General features: G+C 46.2%; 1 protein-coding gene across 1 annotated transcript in view; it reads right to left on the bottom strand.

The window, feature by feature from the left end:
* The window catches only part of LOC138471995 (prostaglandin G/H synthase 1-like), a 633,283-nt gene that overhangs the window by 330,522 nt on the left and 281,197 nt on the right, over positions 1 to 21,564 (bottom strand). The window lies entirely within an intron of this gene.

Genomic DNA, 21,564 nt, shown 5'->3' with positions numbered 1-21,564 from the left:
CATCATTCACAGGTCGTCATATCTTCTATATGTGAGTCAATCCGGGTTCTTGTGCCGTCACCATTCGTCTTCCTTCAGTATCTTTTTAGCTTCTTCAGGTATTGTATTCTGACAATCGCCATTCTGTCTCATGTGTCGATATGGTTTTCTCAATGGGTACCTTACTGTCCAGGTTTTCTTAGGTGTCGGTACATTAACAGGTGCTGTTCTTCTGATAGATACTGGACAGAGCCCAACTGCGGCTCTCTGCTGGTTTATTTGCTCATCATACGTCACATATTTCAGCGTGAACGTTCCTGGTACTTCAAAATGGGTGGTTGGAGTGTGAATCGAGCTTGGCATCTTCTCTACACTGTGTTTTATGTGTACATCTGATCTTCTATTAGATCATGGCTCTGGGAGATCCATCTGCTTTTTCTTGGTTGAATTGGGGCCAATGAAGAACAGTTAAGAACATGGCTTGCAGAGAACTTGCGAGTTAAACGAAATCTGTATTCTATACAGTGAAGAGAGTACAAATACTGTTTAGGCAAACGTTCTTCAGCACCCAAAACATTTCTATAACAGACCAACAACTCTACCTGTAAAGCAATTGTCTGGTTAGAAAAGAAATGATCCAACTTAAAAAATTTACTTATATCGTATACACACACTGAGTACCCCTCGGGCTCTGGAACTACTTTTGAGATCATGATGTCCATGGCACATTTTTGGATACTTGGAGGTGAACTGAGAGACATCTTGTCAGGATCGCATGGTCATTGACAAAGAAGAAAGGCCAGACCTGGTTATCGGGTTTGAGGTCATGACCTCCTAACATATGCCCATTGTCTTTTTCAGAAGATGCTGGACCTGTCCACTACACACTTCATGGATGGGGCCTGTCGCTTATACTTTGACTCCATGGCTTTATGCCTATGTTGGTTCTCCAGTGAACCTTAAGGGCATTTTCCAGTTCTGGGTGTGCAGTTCACAGAGAGCGGGGATTCGTCACTTCCCCTGCATTCACTTTGCCACATAGTCACTAACTCACATCTACTTCTCCATACCTTTGCTTCTCCTGCCTTCACTTTGTCACTTTAGGGCGAGTCCTACTTTCCCCCTTCTTGTTCACCCTATATTCTAACCCCCTGAAACCACTCAACTTCAACCCTAACCTTTAGTTATGCTTCACCACATGCAATGCGAAAATGCAGACAAAGTAAAGGCATGAAGAATTAAATATATGACAAAGTAAATGTCTGGCGAAGTGAAGGTGGACTCAGTAAGTGCAGGAGAAGTTTTGTCAGCAAGGTAAGGGGGGGGATACCAGCAGATTACAGTGCAGTAGTCATGCAATGCCTGACATTATTCCTTATTTCTCTAACGTCGTGTTCAACATCCTCTGATATTTCCCAATGGTAGGTGAGACTGTATACAAGAAGGCTGTCTCAAAGCCTCACAACAGAGAACTAATTGAGAGAGTTCTGCATTTTCTGCGTTAGTCCTTTGCAGAGGTGTAGAGAGGGTAGGGCCTGAGCGGGCAAGGCCCACACAAAATCTGTAAATGCACACTCAGCAGCGCTGTGTTGGCATTTACAGATGTTAATGCCACTACGGTGGGCCCAACTACATTAGCTTAAGGCCCCACTTGTTAGACAATCCTCTGGTCCTTTGGAGAGAAGAATACTTTAAGGGACCCGTCAACATATTTTATTTTATATGAATTTTCTTTTGGTGTTGGCCCTACCCAGAGGGCCTTGGAGCACCTATAACATGTTACATGTTAATATACACCAATGAAATTGGATGAAAGCTCCAGACAAACCGACCATGAAAGATGACGTTTGTAAGGTTGATGCACATCTTTTCACAGCATAATCCAGCTGCAGATAACATGTATGGTTCACAAAGATGCTCAAGTGAATTGCCATAAAAAAAATGTAGCATTCTATTTAATGAAATATTCGTTTATTCAGCTTTCTGTTTGGGCACTTGTAGGTGCTCGGGGAAGATCATTTATATGGACATGTGTGGCTGCTTACAGACAAAATATTTAGAAACGAGTGATCATTGCTATTTTCAACAAAAGGATATGTTACTATCTGTGTATCAGCGCTATGTTGCAAACATATTTGAGAGCTAAAGTGTATTTCGGCTCTTAAATAATGATGTTTTCTTTCGCTTGCCTTGAAAATGAAAATGTTGCCAAGGTAAATTAGGACAATATAATTTATTAGGGTACCTTATTACTATTTAATAATGAATTGTCAGATACGTTTAGATACAATATTTAAAAGTTTTTTAGACATTGCCAACTAAAATGAAAAATGCGTACATTGTTATATGTGTAACAGTATGAAAGACTCTTGTGACTATTTCCCGTGCCTTTGAACTCCAATCTGCTGTTCTTGCATCCCTTTCGGATCTTGTATTCTTGGTATTTATGCTTGTGGTTCCATGTTGTACAAGCTTTTATGGGGGCGAAGCAACTACTCAAGTAATACTCCTGTCTTACTTCTCTGGTCTATTCCTTTTCAGCTTCCCTATTGTTGCTATGTTCATGTATCCACCCCCTGGCAGTGCTGGAAATGGCAAAAACTTTTCTCTGGGTATACCCTTGTAGGGGTGGGGGTGCAGTAAACCAGCATAATAGGGTTAATGAAAGTAGAGGTGTCATAGGAGGAAAGTGATGGGCCTGTAAAGAACAGGTGTAAAATAACACTCTGCTTCATATAAATGACTGAAAATGTACACAAAACACAGAATATCCCAACCTAGCTATACATACAGTTTTAAGAGCAAACTTGCCATATCGTTCACGTTTTTTCCAGTGCTGCTTTTATGACACAGGCCTTTACCATGCTTGCACATAATGCCCCGTGTGTGCCTATGAGGATCCCATGACTCTCTCTGCCCTTTACCCGCTAGATCTCTCCCAAACGTTTTCTGTTTTCACACATGTTTTTGTTCTCCATATAAGGGAATTCAGGCTTGTTATGTCGCGGTTTATTACGCGGTCACACTCAACTCCGGGAGTTCCTTCCCTCCCACCCCCAATGTATGTGGCGCACAACAAATCACTTTGTTGTGTTCACTATGGTAAGGCCTCCAACCCGTCTCGCACACAACCCCAATGAATACCTGGTGCCACAATGGACTAGGCACCAGGCTGGTGTGCATTTAAACTATACATTTATTAATTTATTTCAACCAAATAACAAAAATAGATTATCAGCCACCAATGCTGTGGCAACACAAGAACAAAAATAACTTCCATTAAGGCACCAACACAGAGATAACACTAGGCTCTGCAGTTAAAATGATTTAGTTTTAAATCACCATTATCACATACAGTGATTGTAGATGTAGTTATACTTTTTCCCAGCAGCCCTCATCCCCCAAACATCAATTAAACTGGACTCCACTCCTCTGAATGGAAAGCGAGTGATACAGAAGGGGGACCACAATGGGAAACTCGGATTTTGGATTAGCATCACTGATGCAATGTGTGAAAGAAAAGCATGGGGCATTTCATCTTGTAACACCTAAAAAGAACAGACAGAGCTTTGGGGTTTTGGTCAGAGCACAATGGGAAAATCGGTTTTGGGATATAAGCACAGCTGCAATGTGAAAGAATGAAAAGCAAGGGGAAATTTGTTTTGCTACACGAAAAGGCAGGGCTTTGGAGTTTGGGTCAGGGCACATGGATACAAAGGGGCAATTACCTTTTGCACCTCGCATATGCAAAGGCACTACCAGACTTCCCACTTCTGATTTAAAATTAAGCGGGATCAATGGGAAATTCCTTTTTTACACCCTACGCGCACACATGTGAAAACAGGGCTTTGGGACTAATTCTTTGGGCAAATATTTATGTCTATACCGGCTCACAACACACTGGGAAAAGTTTGCTAGTTTTAATTGCCAACAAATACCACCCATGATATCTATGGGGAAATTAATTGATTTACTTTAATTAAATATTCTAAGGATATACACAAACAGGATATTTTCTAAATAACTAAAACAATGCTGTAAAAATATAGGGCCTACACAATCTATGACTTTGGGGTGGTCTTACTTACAGGAGAGGTCTGGAAATAGGCATCAGGGAACATCAGGGCACCGCTGGGACTGCAAGGGGTCAGTCAAGGATCTCCTCAGAGTCCTCCATGGAGTCCCAACCAGCTTCTATGTCTCCTGGTTTCTGTATCCAATGCAAGCTTTAGGCCTCTCTGCTGGGATGTTTGCCATATTTTAGCAGCAGGAATATGTGGAAAAGTGCAAGAGCTCCAGTTCTGATGCAAACTGACTTATTTATAGGGCAAATGACACCACAACTTGTCATGATTCTCAAAAGGTATTAGTCGATTATATCACTACCCCCCGCCCCCCACCTGTGTGCTGATAGTACAAGGGGATGGGGGAAGTGATTTGGGACAACTGTGGGTGGAGAAAGCTTCATCCCACATTGACAGGTGGCCTTGGCATGCTTAGAGCTCACAAAATATCTGAACATGGCAAGTACCCTACATTTTGGAATCTTTACATGTATGCATACATTTGTGAGAACTACATTTTAATGCAAGTCAGATAAGACTAGTCTGAATTCTGCATGCTGTTCCCATGCAGAGATACAGTTTTTCTTCATTTACTCAGGAGCCATCTCAGCGAAATATATGCCACTGTACAGTCTTCATATTAATTATGAGCAGCACGATCATACCAACTTTCACATCTCTTAGAATCAAGGGAAGGCCCACATCACATTTTCATTAATACCTCTAGTTATGTTTATCACACAAAAATTGTTTTAGCATGGTTAAAAGGGGGTGCCTGTCACCTTTAATACAAATCTGGAAGGACCATTGTGACATGTATGCTGTCCATGTTATGCAATAACATTTATTTCTCCCATTTTAATCAAACTGTAGTTTCACAAGTCTCTTCCACCCCAGACCCCACCTTTTTTAAATGTTTACTTTCCCTTTTTAGGCATGTGACTAGCAGAGCCTGGTCTGTGCATAGGTAAGCTTAACCCTTCAAGGAATGTGATGTCCTGATAACAGCTCCTAACATGCACTTTATGGGCTTTGTGACCAGGTAATTCCTGCTGCAAGAACAGAGGAGTTTATCTGGTCGTCACTGCGTTTTTGATCCAAGTATATTCTTTCTTGAATTTTTAAGCAAGTTTCTGATTGATGATGAGAACCAGGCCTGTTTTCCATCTTTATGTGACGGTTAGATGAAGATGTCATATTCACATTTTGAAAGTCTAGTGAGCATTTCGCTTAGCATATTGTCACTTTGGATGAGGGACAAACTAAAAATGACATTTTATTTATTTCACATGCAATGCTCCGTTTCACTTTAGCTGCTTAGAGCACAATTCTGGTATTCCATTGAAAATACTATCTGGGCTGCTGTTTCTTTTGTGTAAGTGCAGCTCTCCATGGATTTGTCAGCAACATGTCTTTCTTTTCCTTCCCGAAAGGCATTGCGCATATCTTCGCACTTTAAGTTTAGGCCCACTTTCTTTCCTTTAGATTTAGATTCAATAAGCCTTTATGTCTGACATTTCTGTACAAGCCTTATATTTCTGTGAGCATTCACCAGTGACTCTGGCCTCTTTATTTATGTCATCCAGGGGTTAGATTTCACCCCACAGTTTTGAGAAAGCAGGCCCAAATTCAGTGGTAAAAAGAACCAAAACATGTGCAAACATGCAACAAAGAAGAGGCAACGATGCAGACACTCACACAGCCAGGAAAGATTTGTATTTCTTTTTATTTTTCTTTATCTAGACAGCAGTTAGAGCTATTGTCCTGCAGGGATAGTGGGGTGGGGAAGCAGGGAGCTCTATAGTGGACTTACTCTATGGGGGAAATGGGGAGAGCACCAGGTATCTGTCTTTTCTTCTAGGGTAGTGAGGTGGTGAAAGGAAGCTCTGTGGGGGAATTATGACCTGGTGGCAGTGCGGTAATAATTTCTAGGAATGGCTAAGTACTGCAGCAGGTACATCAAAGTTGTTGCCACCACAAGCACACCGCTAAGGGAACTTAACAAACTAGGCGCGACTTTTAATTGGCCCTCGCTGCGTGCGGAGGAGTTTCAAAAAATCAAATGGGACATTATGTCACCTGATCACATGGTATACTTCAACCCGATTTGCTGCACCGAGGTAATAGCAGAGGTCAGCCGCGTTGGCCTAGGAGCCATTCTTACACAACATAGCATGGGCAGAGAATCACCATGAAATGTTATCACTGATGCCAGCAAACGCTTATCTGCTGCAGTGAAGAGCTACTCACAGCTGGAAAAAGGACTGATTGTAGTGTGGGCGTGTGAACACTTTTACGTGTTCCTACTTGGCACGTGTTCACAAAGGTGGTTGACCACCAGGCCCCATCTATCATATGCAGGAAACCATGATGCAAAATGCCACCTAGATCAGTGGTCGAAGTGTGTGTAAAGAAGTAGTGGAACTATGTTCCATACTGGCCTGCCCCCTCTCTCCACAATCCCCATCGTCATGCACCCTTACACGCACAATACAAACCCCAAAACACATGCGCCTGCTGTTTAAGGGGACCTTCAGTGCACTTAAAGTGCACATTTTTACTTCTTCCTACACTTTTATTTCAAAACAAAACTAAACTGGAAACGGTTTCTTTTTTAATTAAAAGTATAGGAAAAGTAAAGCTTAAAAAAAAAGTAGAGGAGCAGTGCTCCCATCTGCTCCCGCCCACTTCCACCACTGACCTAGAGTGATGGGACCTTCGCCTGCAAGATTACCATTTCACCATTATTCACAAGCCCAGTAAGGAGTGCAACCCAGCGGACTTCATGTCCCGACATCCTCTCCCCGATGCTGCTCAGGATTCATCCAACGTGGTTAAGTGCATCAATGTTCTCATCCAGATCTTGTTGGTTGGACCAGCATCAATACCTCCTATTGTTGAACATAATCACAGTGATGGCACATTACATAAGGTGCAACAGCTCCTTGTGTCCAGGAGATGGGGTCACTCAGTGGAGAGGTCATCTCGGATGGTCAGCGGGGAAGCAACTGCTCAGCATCTGACCTGTGGGCATTCACACAGGTGAAGGATGAGCTTTCTGTGTTGGAGGAAGGGCTTGTAATGAGGTACTTGCATAATAATAGCACCCAAACTTCAACAACACATTGTTGATCTAGTGCACGAATGACACAGATGTCATTGCAACATTAAGCCAGATCAGGGAGACCACATGGTTTCCTGGGCTCAACACCCATATGGAGCACACTATACAATACTGTTACCTGTTTCAAAGCACTGGAAGACCAGAATAGCCAGGCAGCTCAGAGATTTGGAGTGTTTCTGACACCATATGGAATAGCTGTGAGGAACCAGAGGGCATCCTCCCCTCTGCTCCCCTTGGGTCTTACTCTCAGGTGGCCAGGGAAGGGCCATCACTTTTGGATCCCGACCCGAGGGGTGGAGTTGCGAGGGAGGAGCACCTGGGTGGATGGTCTTTGGGCAGTGGAGGAAGGGTTCCTTTTGGTGAGGCATGGTATCCCCCTTTCCCCTAGTCAGAATACACCCTACCCTCCTGCATCCTTTGTAGGTTAGCAGTCTTCCCCTCAGTTACATACATCCACTGTCCCACATTCACACTACTTTGAGACTGGGATGAAGAAGCATTCAAGAGTGATGCACAATACCCACTGCACAGGTACTGGGACCAGTAAGAGGACCTTAGAACATTACTATGATGGTCAGGCATGTCCCAATAATAGAAGTAATCATGGTCAGACAACAGACTTGCACCTGCTGCCAATTAGTGGCTCACAGGTGCATATAAAGGCAGGTCAGTGAGAAACACAAGGAGATCCAGCTGGGCAGGAGACCGCAGCAATACGAGGTCGAGCAGTCAGAATGTGGCCTGGTGAAAAGGACGCCAACTACTGCAGATAAGCCAGAAAGATGTTGAGGCTAGAGCGGGCAGCAAGAGGATCTAGAGCTGTGCAGAGCCTTATGCTGTGTGTTCCCCATTGGAAGTAGGGAACACAGACTTCCCCTGCACTGCTGACCGAAGCAGGAAAGCCTGGAGGAAGCTCACTGGATCTACTCGAGAGCGAATGTGTGAAAATCACATGGTGATATAGGCAATAATCAGTAAAACAGAATCTGAAGCATTCGTGGACTTATGACGCAAATACAGAAAGGAAACCTGTGTTGTCAAGGAAGTCCAATAAGAAGTAATTAAATGTGTAATGTGCCAAGGGTTATCGGTTGCCTAACCTGTGATGGGTGGACGGTGTGGTCTGACAACTGTGCCTAGACTGAGGAACCCTTACTTTGAGTGAACCAAGGAAAGTCAAGAACAAGTAGATTTGACTATGAATATAGCCAGGAGAGCCGCCTACTTGGGGAAGGTAACCCAGAGACTATTTTGCGGAACTCTGTTGAACTTGGGAAAAGGAGACGAGAGCAAACCAGGAGTGGGAAGAAGCTCAGAAATTTTGTTTAAGCACCGTTTCTTTGGTTGCAGACATCCCTGCACATTGTTTAGCTTTAGTTGTGAGGGCACATATAGGTTTTGGACACAGACACTACTCGGACTATCCTTAGTTTGATTTAAGTAGGGAAATCACACCTTAACATAGGGCAGGTTAAGCCTTACACCAGCCTGACATTTGAGTGAAGAAAAATATTTTGATTCAACTTTGAATCTGTTGTCTGTCTTGCTTCATAATGCCTTCACGTAATGTGTCAGTGGATTTTTTGGCCCCCTCCGAGAGGACAAGTGTCTACTAGTAATCATGGATGAATATTCCAGATTCCCCATTGTGCAGATGGTGTCGTCCACAGCAGCAAGTGTGGTCATACCTAAGCTGGATAACATCTTTGCAGTATGGGAACTTCTGGAGGTGCTTAATTCAGACAATGGACACCCATTCAGAGGTGTGTAATTTGACCAGTTCATGTGATACATGGGAGTTCATCACAGAAAGATAACTCCCCTATGGCCAAGTGCCAAGAGCATGGTTGAGAGGTTCATGGGAAGTCTTGCAAAAGTGATCCAACAAAATGAACTAAGCTTGATGTCGCTCATTCAAGCATTGTGCATTATGTTGAGAGACTATAGGAACTTGCCTCACGGCACAACAGGCAAGTGTCCAGCAGACCTGATGTTTGGAAGGAAGGTGAAGACAAGGCTGCCGTCCCTCTCAACTCAAGAAGAGCAGGTGCATTGAGAAGTATCAATCACTGATTGGAAGGCAGACATGGAAGAGCAGGCTGATCGCAGGAGACAAAGCCTGGCATCCTAATACCCCTGGGGATCTTGTGCTTGTTTGCTGCAAACAAGAGAAGAAATCAGGCTCAGTGTTTGACCATGTACCTCCGTCAATGTCCCATGTTAAAAGATCCATGGTGTGGCCACGAGGGGGCGCAGGCAAGATGGCTGCCTGAGCTACGAGCTCTGTACCCAGCCCCGGGTAATCTGCAGAGACGAGATAGAGCAAGGGCCCCACCAGGCACGAGACCCCAGTTAATGCCGTGGGAACCTGTGGCCCCCCACAGGGTCCAACTCCGGAGCTTCACCGACACTCCTGTGCCGAGTTGAGCCGCCCGAAAGTTTTCACGGCCCCTCCCCCACAACCTCGAGTGACGCGCCTCAGGAAGCCGCGCTATACGCGGGTACCAGGGAACACACCGACACATCGACGTGGGAACCTGCTCTAAGGGAGGAGGCCATGGCAGAGAAACACGGAGGGAAAGCGGGTGGCTTTGAGGACACCGAAGCCCCTTGCCCAGGACTCCTGGACGGGCCCCGTGAGACCACGGCTGCCTGGCCCCGTGGGACATGAGCCCAGCGCCTCCGCCCGTCTCGCGGGCTCAATAACCGCGACGCTGAGGCCAATACTGAGTGGTGCCCGCCCGATCCTTGCCATCAGGCCGACAGGAACACTGGGAGCCGAGGCAGGAGCACGCACCCCCACCTCCCTCCTGAGGTGCACATGAAAAGAGGGCATCTGGTGCACCAAACACAGACCCCCCCACCACCTTGGGTGGGCCCCCTGAGACCGTGAGGTGAGAGCCCAACGCCTCTGCCCGTCTTACGGGCCCACAAACCGCGCATGCGGGGGCTATCATTGAGCAGTGCGCACCCGGTCCTTGCAGCCAGGAGTGCCGGGGGGCCGATGCGGGAGCTCGCCCCCACCTCCCCTCTGCTGTGAACACTGAAAGGGGGCATCTGGAGCACCAAACGCGGACCTCGCAGCAACTCAGGAAGGCCAGAGGCACCTCGCCACACAACCCACTCGCAGGCGGGGCCATCCCAGACCCCCAAGGCTGTAGTGACACCGCAGTACAGGAAGCCAAGGAGGCCTCACCCCCCCCGACCCCCAGTCTGGGCCGACGCGGGAGCGCGCCCTCGATCCAATAGACTGGGGGACACAGAAGGCTACACGCTACAGGTGAGGGGCCCCCTGGGCCAATACCCCCATATTCACCCCTCAGGACTTGGACCCCTGGGGGAGTGCTACTCAGAGAGGCTGGGCTGTGAGGTGTACCATAGAGGACACTAGTCACGTTTGACCCTCGGTCAACCACCCAGGGCGCGCCCCACCCCCAGGGGCATTGAGCCACGCCGCTGCCACCATCTCAAACCCAGAGCCCCCTCACGAGGAACCCAGAGATCACCACCACAGGGGCACCTGTCCGCTCCAGGCAAATCTGATTCACCCCCGGTGCCAATAACTACGAACTACGCACTTCCACCCTCCTCCCACCCTGGTGGGTCCCAACACGGCCGCAGGCTATACAACGAACACCAATAACAGCCTACTGGAACAGGCACCCCATGAGCTGGAAAGAGACCCTTACTAAATTTCAATTTGTGGCCAGCGAGAGCAACATGGCGTCTGTGGGCCTATCCACTCCAACCAAAGTCACCACCTTAGAGGACCGAATGGAGGGAGTCGAAAACAACCAGCTTTCCACAGCACTCCTGGAGACTCAAATGGAAGCCAGATTCTAAGAAATGCAACGGCGTGAAGAACAACTTCGGCTCAAGGTGGATCACATGGAAAACAGGGAGAGGAGAAACCACCTGCATATTTTTGGACTAGCAGAAGCCAAGGGTGAAAGCACACAAGGCCTAGAGGGCAAGGTACACAACATCATAAGGATTGTCATGGGGGCGGAGGCTGACGGCGAGATCAAATTCGACAGGGTTCACCACGCGGGTGGAGGGGGCAGAGGCCCACGCTCTGTGTTGGCTCGGCTACACTACTACAAAGACAAGATCCTAGAGAAAGCGAGGAACCTCGGCAACATTCAATATGGAGAATCCAAGGTGGCATTTTTCAGGACCTTTCAGCCCTCACCCTGTTAATGAGAAAGAAATGTGGCAACCTTACTAGATGGCTCCAGGGAAAGAGGGTCAGATACCGCTGGGGCCACCCCTTCTACCTGACATTTGAATGGTTGGGGGAGAGACACCACTTGGTGTCGGAGGAGGACATCCAACGGGTCACGGACGACCTAGTGGGCGACCACGTCGGCTACTCCGGTGGCCGAGAAGGAGAAGCCCGGGACCCCCCACGGGCCCTGACAGACTGGAGAAGCTCAGCAGCAAAGCTAAAGTTAAGGGGGCCCGCAAGTTTAAAAAAACCAGACACCCATCCACGACTTGCTGGAGCTGAGGGCCGGAGGCCGGAGGCATTACGGTTATGTGCCACGTTGGCGCAGTGTTTGGCCCGCAAGGTTACAGGGCTGGTTGATGTTTACTAAATTTTAATACGATTGTTAAGTGGATCCGCACATGGGGTCCAAGTTCGAGGTCACAGGCAGAGCCAAGGTTTGCGTGTGGTCATCCCACATAAAATGAAGGAAATGGAATTCCCAAATGATTGAAATACCCGGGGCTGGGGTTAGAGTCCTTGGTGGTTCATTGACCAATCCCGACATCCGTTGGGGCACGTGGACGAATGCCTTGATATGCAGGTGAATGGGTGGAGGAGGGCATGGGGGTTGAGGAACCGGGTCAGGGGGGGAGGGCGGGGAAGGACCAATGAAAAGGGTATGATGGAGACACCAAGAGGGGTCAAAGGGGCGGGGGACTAGCCTGATCGATCCAGAGTCTCGCGCTTTGCAAATGGGCCCCACATCTGAACTACACCAAGGAGCAAAAAGAAGAAGACTCTAAAGATGACCATGGTTGAAGGCAAGATAGGCACACTAAATGTCAAGGGCCTAAACTCCCAAAATAACAGATCACTGACTAGCAACATGTTCCGCAAACAGCTAATGGTGCTCTTCCTACAGGAAACCCATTATAAACAAGGGAAAGAATCACCCATCAGAGGAAAGGAAATTGGGTCCAACTTCTGGGCCTCCCATAGAAGCTCAAAAAAGGAAGGGTTGGGGATTCTCCTGAATAAATCATTCCATCTCTCAAACATAGAAACCAAGAGAGGCTTCGGGGGGAGGTTCCTGGGGATCAAGGGCACCTGCAAAGGCGAACATGTCACTTTGGCCACCCTACATGCACCCAACTCCGATCGTAGGGGTAATGGATGAGTGGGCAGAGGGAGCCATGATATTGGGGGGCGACTTTAATCTCATTAAAGACCCCAAATTAGACTGAGGGACAGCGAGAGGGGTGGAGCAGCAGGGGATCACTAAAGACAACCTAGGACTGCAGAACCTCCTAAGAGAACACTACTGGATAGACGTCTGGCGTTCGGCGCACCCGAGCCCAGGGGGATCCACCTTTTTCTCCCCCCCACTACACTTACACAAGAATTGACTTGCTCTTGACCTCAGAGGAGGGGGGTGGGGCGGCCACGGCCCCAAGGGTTGAAGCAATAACATGGTCCGACCACAAGTTACTAGTGGCAAGCTGGTTACTGCCCCTGTCCCCCAGTTCATCACGCTGGCGTTGTAATGATATACTCCTGATGGACTCAGTGTTCAAGGATTTCTAAAGAAATTAAATGGAGGCATACTTCGAAACAAACGATAACAGAGAAACGGATATGGTGACAGTGTGGGAGGCAGCAAAGGCCACCTTCTGTGGTCTCCTCATGACTGAGGGCGCTAGATGTAAACAGGAGAGAGGACTCATTGAACACAGGATACGAGCAGAGTTAAAGGCCCAACGGGCTAGGCTCAACCAGGATTGGGAAAACAGGGAATCCCTTCTGGTCGAAATGAGAGAGAATAGACGAGCACTGCACACAGTCCTCATAGGGGAGGTGGTTAAGAAAATTAGATGCACGCGGTAGAGGTACTATGAAAGGGGAGACAGGGTGGGGACGCTGCTGGCGTGTAGAGCTAGGGGATGCAGACTGGAGAGGAGGGTCGGGCCCATCAGGGATAGGGGAGGCAAAAGGCGCAACAAAAAAGAAGAAATAGTCGACTCCTTTGCCAACTTCTATAGGGAGCTCTATACAAATCAGGTGGGGGAATCAGTGGAGAAGATGCGGGCATACTTGAGGGAGCACCCACTACCCTGGTTGTCCGAGGTGGAACTACAGGAACTGGAGGGGGACATAGCAGTGGAGGAGGTCGAAGCAGCCATCAAGAGATTAAAAGTGGGAAAGGCCCCAGGGGGCGATGGGTACACGGCTGACTTCTACAAACAGTTTCAGCCCACACTAATGGAGCCCCTAGCTAAACTGTTCATCCAAATTAGAAATCGGGACACGATTCCGCCCACTTTCCTGCAAGCCCTCATCACAGTAATCCCTAAGCCGGGTAGAGACCTGGCAGAGTGCGGCTCATACAGACCCATTTCACTCCTGAACCATGATGCCAAGATTTTCGCCAGGGTTCTGGCAACCCGCCTAGAGAAATGCCTACCCGGTCTGGTCCACCCCGATCAGGCGGGCTTCATACTTAACAGGCAAGCCTCTGACAGCATGCGCAAAACTCTCCACGTGTTAAACTCGAGGATGACCCGGGACGAGGGAGTCCTAATGCTGGCTTTAGACACAGAAAAGGCCTTCTATAGGGTTAGCTGGGCATTCATGGGGGAGGTCCTTATGGCGGTAGGGATGGGCCGGAGATGGTTGGGATGGATGTCAGCACTGTACTCAGCCCCCACGGCCAAGGTAGTCGCCAACGGGATGGAGTCGGAGGCCTTCCCTCTGGGGAGAGGTACAAGACAGGGCTGCCCACTGCCCCCCTTGATATACGCCCTGGTCATGGAGCCCTGCGCCGTTTCTGTGAGAAACAATGAAGCGATTAACGGAGTGCGGATAGGTGACTCACACTGCAAAATCAGCCTATTCGCCGATGACGCTCTCCTCTATGTCACCAAACCCTCACAAATGGTCCCACACGTGTTGCGGGGCCTGGTGCACTATGGGGATCTTTCAGGGTTCAAGGTTAACCTGGGCAAATCCATGTCATTCATAGGGGGTCACCTATCGGAAACCAAGATAAAATATGTGGAGGAGCTCCCCTTCCGGCTTCAGAGAGATGGCTTCCGACACCTAGGGATCCAGATCACGGCCATCTTGACTGATCTCTTCCCTAATAACTTCTCCCCACTGTGGACAGATGTCAAGAGAGACAGAGAGGTGGGCGGGCTCAGGGTTTTCTTGGATGGCACTCCTCAATTTGATCAAAATGGTGGTGCTACCCAAATTCCTGTTTCTCTTCCAGATGCTCCCTATCCAGGTGCCCAAGACCTTCCTAAATTCAATAAAACTCACTCTGTTCAGGTTTCTCTGGGCGGGCAAGAAACATAGGATCTCATACGATGTACTAACGAGGCCCAAGGAGGATGGTGGGGATCCCAGATTTTGACACATACTACAGGGCGGCCCAGTTGAGGATCCTCGTAGACCATTTCAACCCTGGGCCAGAAAAGCAGTGGGTGGCCTTGGACAACAGGCTACTCGCCCCGGTCACGCTTGATGAGTCGTTATGTGTTCCAAGATCACGGGTCCTCAGACGGGTTATAGACCACCCAGTATGTGGGCTATCTGGAAGGAGGGAGGTTACTACAGATGGCTCACAACCTGGCCTTCCCCGCTGAGCTGCATTTGGGCCCCTCCGTTCATAGACAAAGTGGCTGAACCAGCCACATATCAGCAGTGGTCCGAGGCGGGCATCACCAGGGCGGGCCACCTGTGGGTGGGGGGGGGGTCATTTATGCCTTTACTGGACCTTGAGGAGGTCTTGGGGTTGGGAAAACTGTCACCATTCCGCTACCTCCAACTTAAGGGACTTCTCACTGAGCCCTCATGGGGCGATACCCTCAGGAGGGACCTAACGGACTTTGAGAAAATTATCGCCACCCGGGGCTCTAAGAGGGTCATATCACGCCTGTACAAACTCCTCCTGTTCTTGATCCCAAGGGACCCCCCACCAGCACGGACGCAATGGGAAAAAGATCTGGGGGAGGTGATAGATGACAAAAGGTGAACAAAGATGTGCATCCGAGCTCACCGCTCAACAACCTCTCCTCAGTATCGACATCAAGCCTTAAAAGTGCTACACAGGTGGCATTATCCCCCACAGAGGATCTCCAGAATGAGCCTGGGCTATGACCCCCCCCACTGCTGGAAATGTCGTAAAATGAAAGGTGACTACTTTCACATGTGGTGGACATGCCCCAGGGTACAGTCATATTGGTCCTTTCTTGGATCGGGGGGGGGGGGTCGGGTCGACAGAATCAGCAGACCCCTGTGCCCGTGGTTGCTTCTTTTTGGGATTGAGGTAGGGGACGATCACGATGACACTCTGGGCCACATGCTACAGGTCATGCTGGTGGCGGCCAGGTGTCGCTTGGCTCAAAGATGGAAGAACCCACATGTGCCTGAAGAGAAGGAATGGGTCTCTAAGGTTCGGGCCATATATGACATGGAGTTCCTAACGCACGTACTTGATGAGTCTAGGACCAATATTGAAGAACTTTGGCTCCCCTTTTTTGAAAAATACGAACACCCGACCTCAAGGGAGGAATCTAAACCTGGAGACATGCTCAGTCACCAGGGTACAATGAGAATGATGCCCCATAGACACAAACCAATCTACAAGTGATCCCTCCAACGGGGTACCAACAAACCGAGCCCAGGACATATGTGCACAAGATCATCTGACAGTCTGAGTCTGTGAACGATCTCTGTGGGCCTGGGCCTGTTGGACAAACTAGAAATCAATACTCTATCATCGGCTAGGGGCGTGGGGGTTCAGGGTGATAAGGGTTATTGTCAAACTGTTTTTCGGAAATGCGCATGGTTGAAACGGCAGACACGATGTAATAACTTAAAAATGCCAATAAAACTATTTTTTAAAAAAAAAAGATCCATGGTGACAGCAGTAACTCTGGATCGGGTGGTAACATGCAGCGTGTCACACTTCTAGACATACAACATGGAGGAAAGTGATGACAGCAGGGAAGAACAACCTTTGGAAGACTCCACAGCAAGTGCTGGACCAGCTGACAGTGAGCAGGGGAATGTTCATCTCAAACTGTCAAATGCATCAAGGAGCCTGCACGTCTCAAAGAGATCCAAGTGTCCCAAGGAGGAAAAGGTGCACAGGTACTTTGCTTCACCCAAGGGGAGATGTCATATTCGCAGAGCCCGGCACAGGGTTAAGGACAGGTCACCACCACAGACATAGCACGTCTGCACTAGGCACACAGAGGGAGATGCGCATGCGCACACGCGTGAAGAGAGGTTGCAAAGACGCAGCAGTTTGTGCCTGTAGGGAATAAAGAAGTTCCTCTTATAGTGTCATGTATTCTCCTGTATGTGGGTGAATATGCACTTGGCGTGGCACACAAAGTGCATATTCACCCTCATACACCACACCATCCCTAAAGACAACCCTATATTTTGGGGAAATGGTTTGGACTGAGCTGGGCAACACCACCAGATCAGCACAACATAGCTGACAGCTGGTATGGTCTATGTACACACATTACCTACAACAGAAGACTAAAGCTGTATTTAGCAATGTCTAAAAAGTCTCAACAACTAAGTATTTGGTAGCCATGGAAACAGGCTAGAGTTATAAACAGTGATTGCAAGCTTAGACACCCCTGAAAATTATAGAGGCTGTGACAGTAGACAGGTAACCTGATAGTTTAAAGCTCAATTGTGTACATTTTTTTGCAGAAAGAGTTAAAGTTGCTACCTACAGTATAAATGATGAAGCATACATATGTTGGCAATGTGAACGTTAAGGTTCAAACTAACCCGCTAACACAACAAAGAAGTACAGTCTACAAAAATTCGGAATGCCAACAGTAAGGTTACTAACACAGGACATTAAATATTTCTCAAACGTAAACACACTCTGTGGCATTCTGTAGGAAGGAGTCAGACAAAAGGTGCGGTATGGTATAAACACTTCTTTATTTAAATAACAAAGGTGTGCAGCCACAAGGACACCGGGATGAAGGAACAGTAGCAGCCGCATATGCGGCTGCTGCACTAGGCAGGTAAGTGGGGTTGAGGGGAGATTTAAAAGAAAGGAAGGGGAAGGTGGGGGGGGAATGGCAGGCAGGAGAAGCAGCCAACAGGTGGCTCGAATGTGGGCTTGCATCGGTAGACAGTTCACTCTCCAAGCAACCTACCTGCTTGGAGAGTGAAAACTCTCACTGATAGACGGAAAGACGTCCATTAAGTACCTAGGCACCATAGTCTTTCGGTCTATCAGCAAGCGTTGTATCCTCTGCGCAAGCAGCATTCCTCCGGGAGGGCCAGAAAGTGTTGAGGTGACGGCTGCGCAGTCCTCACCATCTTCCGAAGCCTTTGCTTGGCAGTAGCCAGCAATGAAGTGAAGAGCTAAGATGATCCCTTTCCTGATACAATTCTTGATTTGGACCTTGAAAGTAAAGAAACACAATTGAAAAAGGAATCATGCTCCCCATTTGGCAATTCTGAATAGAGAGTCGCAGTAAGATTTAGGGATAGTTGGGAGAGTCCATTTTGACTGTGAAATCAAGATATTTGTCATGATGAAGGCCTTGACATACAATCAAGGAGAACCCTAGAGGATGGGCGTATCTCAGATAAAATGCCGAAACACACTGTCGTTTTGAGACCGACATCCCAATATTGCGGGATATTTGTGCAACCAGGGAGGAGAACCTGTTTATCACTCTGTTGTACTTGTGATGTTTTGTCATAGGTCCACTGAGAAATACATGGAATAGCTGTGGTTTCTCAAACAATCACAATGGGGTTTGTGGACAACCAAGTTGTCTCTTTTATGGAGCAATGACATGTTCCCTCAAAATGTAGTTAAGAAAATGGAATGTCAGTTTTGCCATGCACTTTATTGCATTATTTGCACTTGAATACTAACCCATAGCACTTTATTCACACTATCTGCACTTTGTCATGATGAAGTGTCATTAATATTGATTGGTTTAAAAAATATATATGTATATAATAGTGATTTTAAACTGTTACTAGTTGGTGAAGACAATATGCAATGATTCCTTTGCTCTTAAGTAGTTTCCTCAGATTGTGAAATGTAAGAAAGCAGAGGGATGGGTAGCACTGCTACTGTGAATTATATACTTAGTGTTGTTCCCCGATGAATTGTAGGCCCCCTGATAACAGAAAAACAGTGGAAGATCTTAAGGTATCGGAGGTAACATAAGAACTTGATAATCAGAAGGTCATACCTCAACAATGCAAGTCCTACCTGTCCATGCTGTTGTCAAAAAGTTAATGATCACAAGACATATCATTGTTGAATGGCGTTTTTCAAAATGCTGAGTTTCTGGCTCTTATATAATATTTAATCAAGCACAGATGCAAACTAAATTTACACATGTCATTATATCCAAGGCAAAGAAACAAAAAAGGGAAGGCAACTTCGTCATACAGTTTGCATACATATTTTGTATGAGATGGAAGAAAAACTCCTCCACACCCAGATGCTCATCAAACCGCTTTGAAATCTAAATAAGCTTTAAGTGTTTGGCTCTTATTATCATATTTCATAGATTATTAAAAATATAAATCAAGGAGGTTTTTTTTAGCATACAGAATAGCACATCTGTTGATCATACTTGTGCATGCCAATAAAGCGACAGGATGACATTTTTTAAAGCAAAGTTGAGATGTCTAAATCAGAGTAGGCCCAAACTTCCCTCCTGGCTTAGCATGTATTTAAGCACCTTTCTTTAGACTTCTAGATGATGGTTAATCTTGAGTGGTATCCAATATAACAAGGAGCACACTTTGAACAAAGACGAAAATTGGGGTCCAGCCAATTTGCTAACCATCAAATTTGAAGATGAAAGGGGAATGCCCAGACGTTGTTTTCAAAAGGAGATTTCACCCCTCGACAAAATATTACAATTGTGACAACCCCAGACCTGTCCCGTACATGCAGCCCAAACAGGCTTTCCTCTTCTATATTCTAAACAAATTTAGGGTACCTGGTAGAGACCCTGATTTTCCAGGTATCAAATCATACTATACTTAAATTATCAGAACCATACCACTGAATACCATAAAATGAATGTTCATTTGATTAAATCGATATAGTCTCAAAGCTCATCAAACAGGACAAACAATAGAAGTTAATCCAATAGTAAATATACAACACAACCGTCAATCTATTTATTGGTCAATATATATATGCACAGGAAAGGCAAGGCCACATTTGCATTACGCAATGTGCTAAATTACATTATAGTAGAAGACACTTTTGTGTTCACTGGTTTCCATTTGTTGCTTCTTCCCACACCCATTTTACATGCAAATATTTCCTTGAAATACCAGCGGCACACTGTTTCGGCCTATAATGCGAAGTTCATGTGCACAAAGTATCGACGGCCTTCATCAGAACAGTAAAGATATTTTGATAGAGGAGTTGAATTAGTGAATTCCTTTGTTACTAAGTCCATCTGATAAAACGAAACACACCCACATGAGGAAAGGGGTCTATCTGAATGTATTATGCAACTGAATTAATCAGATTTTAATTAAAAGAAAAGCAAACATCTGTGGTAAAATCAACACCTCCTACCTTAGAAGGGCTGTTCTAGAGCATCCCAGCCCCTTTTAGTTTAACACAGTATGGTTTTCCAGGTTATGAATTCACGGATTTCTGGTTAACCCCATAGAGAGAACCACATGATGCTCTAATGTGTGTGTCTAATTGCAATCATTGGCATCATTGTTATTGTTAAGTGAAACAAGCTGACCTTTTCCTTGTTTTTGGTAAATCAGCCATTAGATTACATATTTCTTGCATCTCATCCTAAGCAATTTGCAATTTATTTCTGTGGGGAAAAATGTAATCTTAGATGGCATTTCTATCTCAAAGAATATTGAGAATCAAAACCTATCACCAGTATTAGACCTCGTAAAGATTATACATAGTAAGTATTGGCACACTGATGTGCAGATTTAGCAATATCAATCATGTATTGGTGAAATGCAGCAAAATCCAGTTCCAAGTGGACAAAACATATTTTTTTTTTAAATTGGCGGTTGGAGCGCCCATAGGATTTCCAGTAATATTTCTAGCACTTACAGCAAATTGAATATATGTGTCAGCATGCAAGCGTAAGTGTTCGCTCAAGCTCATAACATGGTCTGTTACATTCATACCCGATGAAACCCAGTGAGTTCATATTAGAGAATAAAGAGTAGCTCTACTACGTAATAGGTATCGCGCTGCCAGCTGATCAGTGGCTGTTTACTTATTCATTCTCCTCTGTGTTTAGAAACAGTTCAGCAATATTTTTTTATATGGTGCTTTTAGATCTGACTCGTCAGGAGGAAAAAGTAAAAACGGACATGGATCAGGACCCAAAACGGACTAGGATCAGGACCCATCTGCTGTTTATGTGCTCCATAACCATAGGATCTCCAAAGAAACAACATTACAAGCATGGACGCTGTTACATCGTGGCCATGTTTCAGCTATCCCGAGTAATTGCAACATTGGGATAGCTGTTCTATGAGAATGTCCCCACATATCAATGGACTAATTAATGGAGCATCACACTGGGCAGCACAAACTGATTTCGACATTGAAAGAAAATACATTTTAAATGGAGATAATACATTTACCCTGAGGCAATTATTATATTGTTTCATTCCACAGACAGATCGAGTCCTTGATTAACCGTATTTAGTCAGTAAATCCAGTGTTTTTCCAACTTATATAGTTGCTTGACAATATCTCCACCACGTCGGTGACATCTCCGAGTTTGTAAAATAAACCATTTGAAGTCTCCATCACTGTGGCCCTTCATTCTGTAATGTTCCACCAAAGGTTTATGCAACACATTATTATGAATACATGATCTGTGTTCAGATATGCATTGTTTCTCGGGGTGGATGGTTTTACCCATGTATAATAAATTACAGGGACATTCAATCACATATATAACATTTTACTGTTACAATTAGTGTGTGTTCTTAGTTCCCATTTGATCTTACCATATTCAAAAACGTGTTTTTTCTCAGTATAATTACACGCCTCACACTGTCCACATATATAGGGCCCAGTGAAAGGGGGAAATCCCCATATTCTGTGTACTGTCTGTTCTTCTGATGAAAATGTATAATTATGTACCAATTTCTTTTTTTTTTCT

Source organism: Ambystoma mexicanum, chromosome 8 (genome assembly GCF_040938575.1).
Source record: "Ambystoma mexicanum isolate Mex_15411 chromosome 8, UKY_AmexF1_1, whole genome shotgun sequence".
NCBI classification, from domain to species: Eukaryota; Metazoa; Chordata; class Amphibia; order Caudata; family Ambystomatidae; genus Ambystoma; species Ambystoma mexicanum.
Note: the sequence above shows the minus strand (reverse complement) of the source record. Positions and strands in the feature narration are given on the sequence as shown.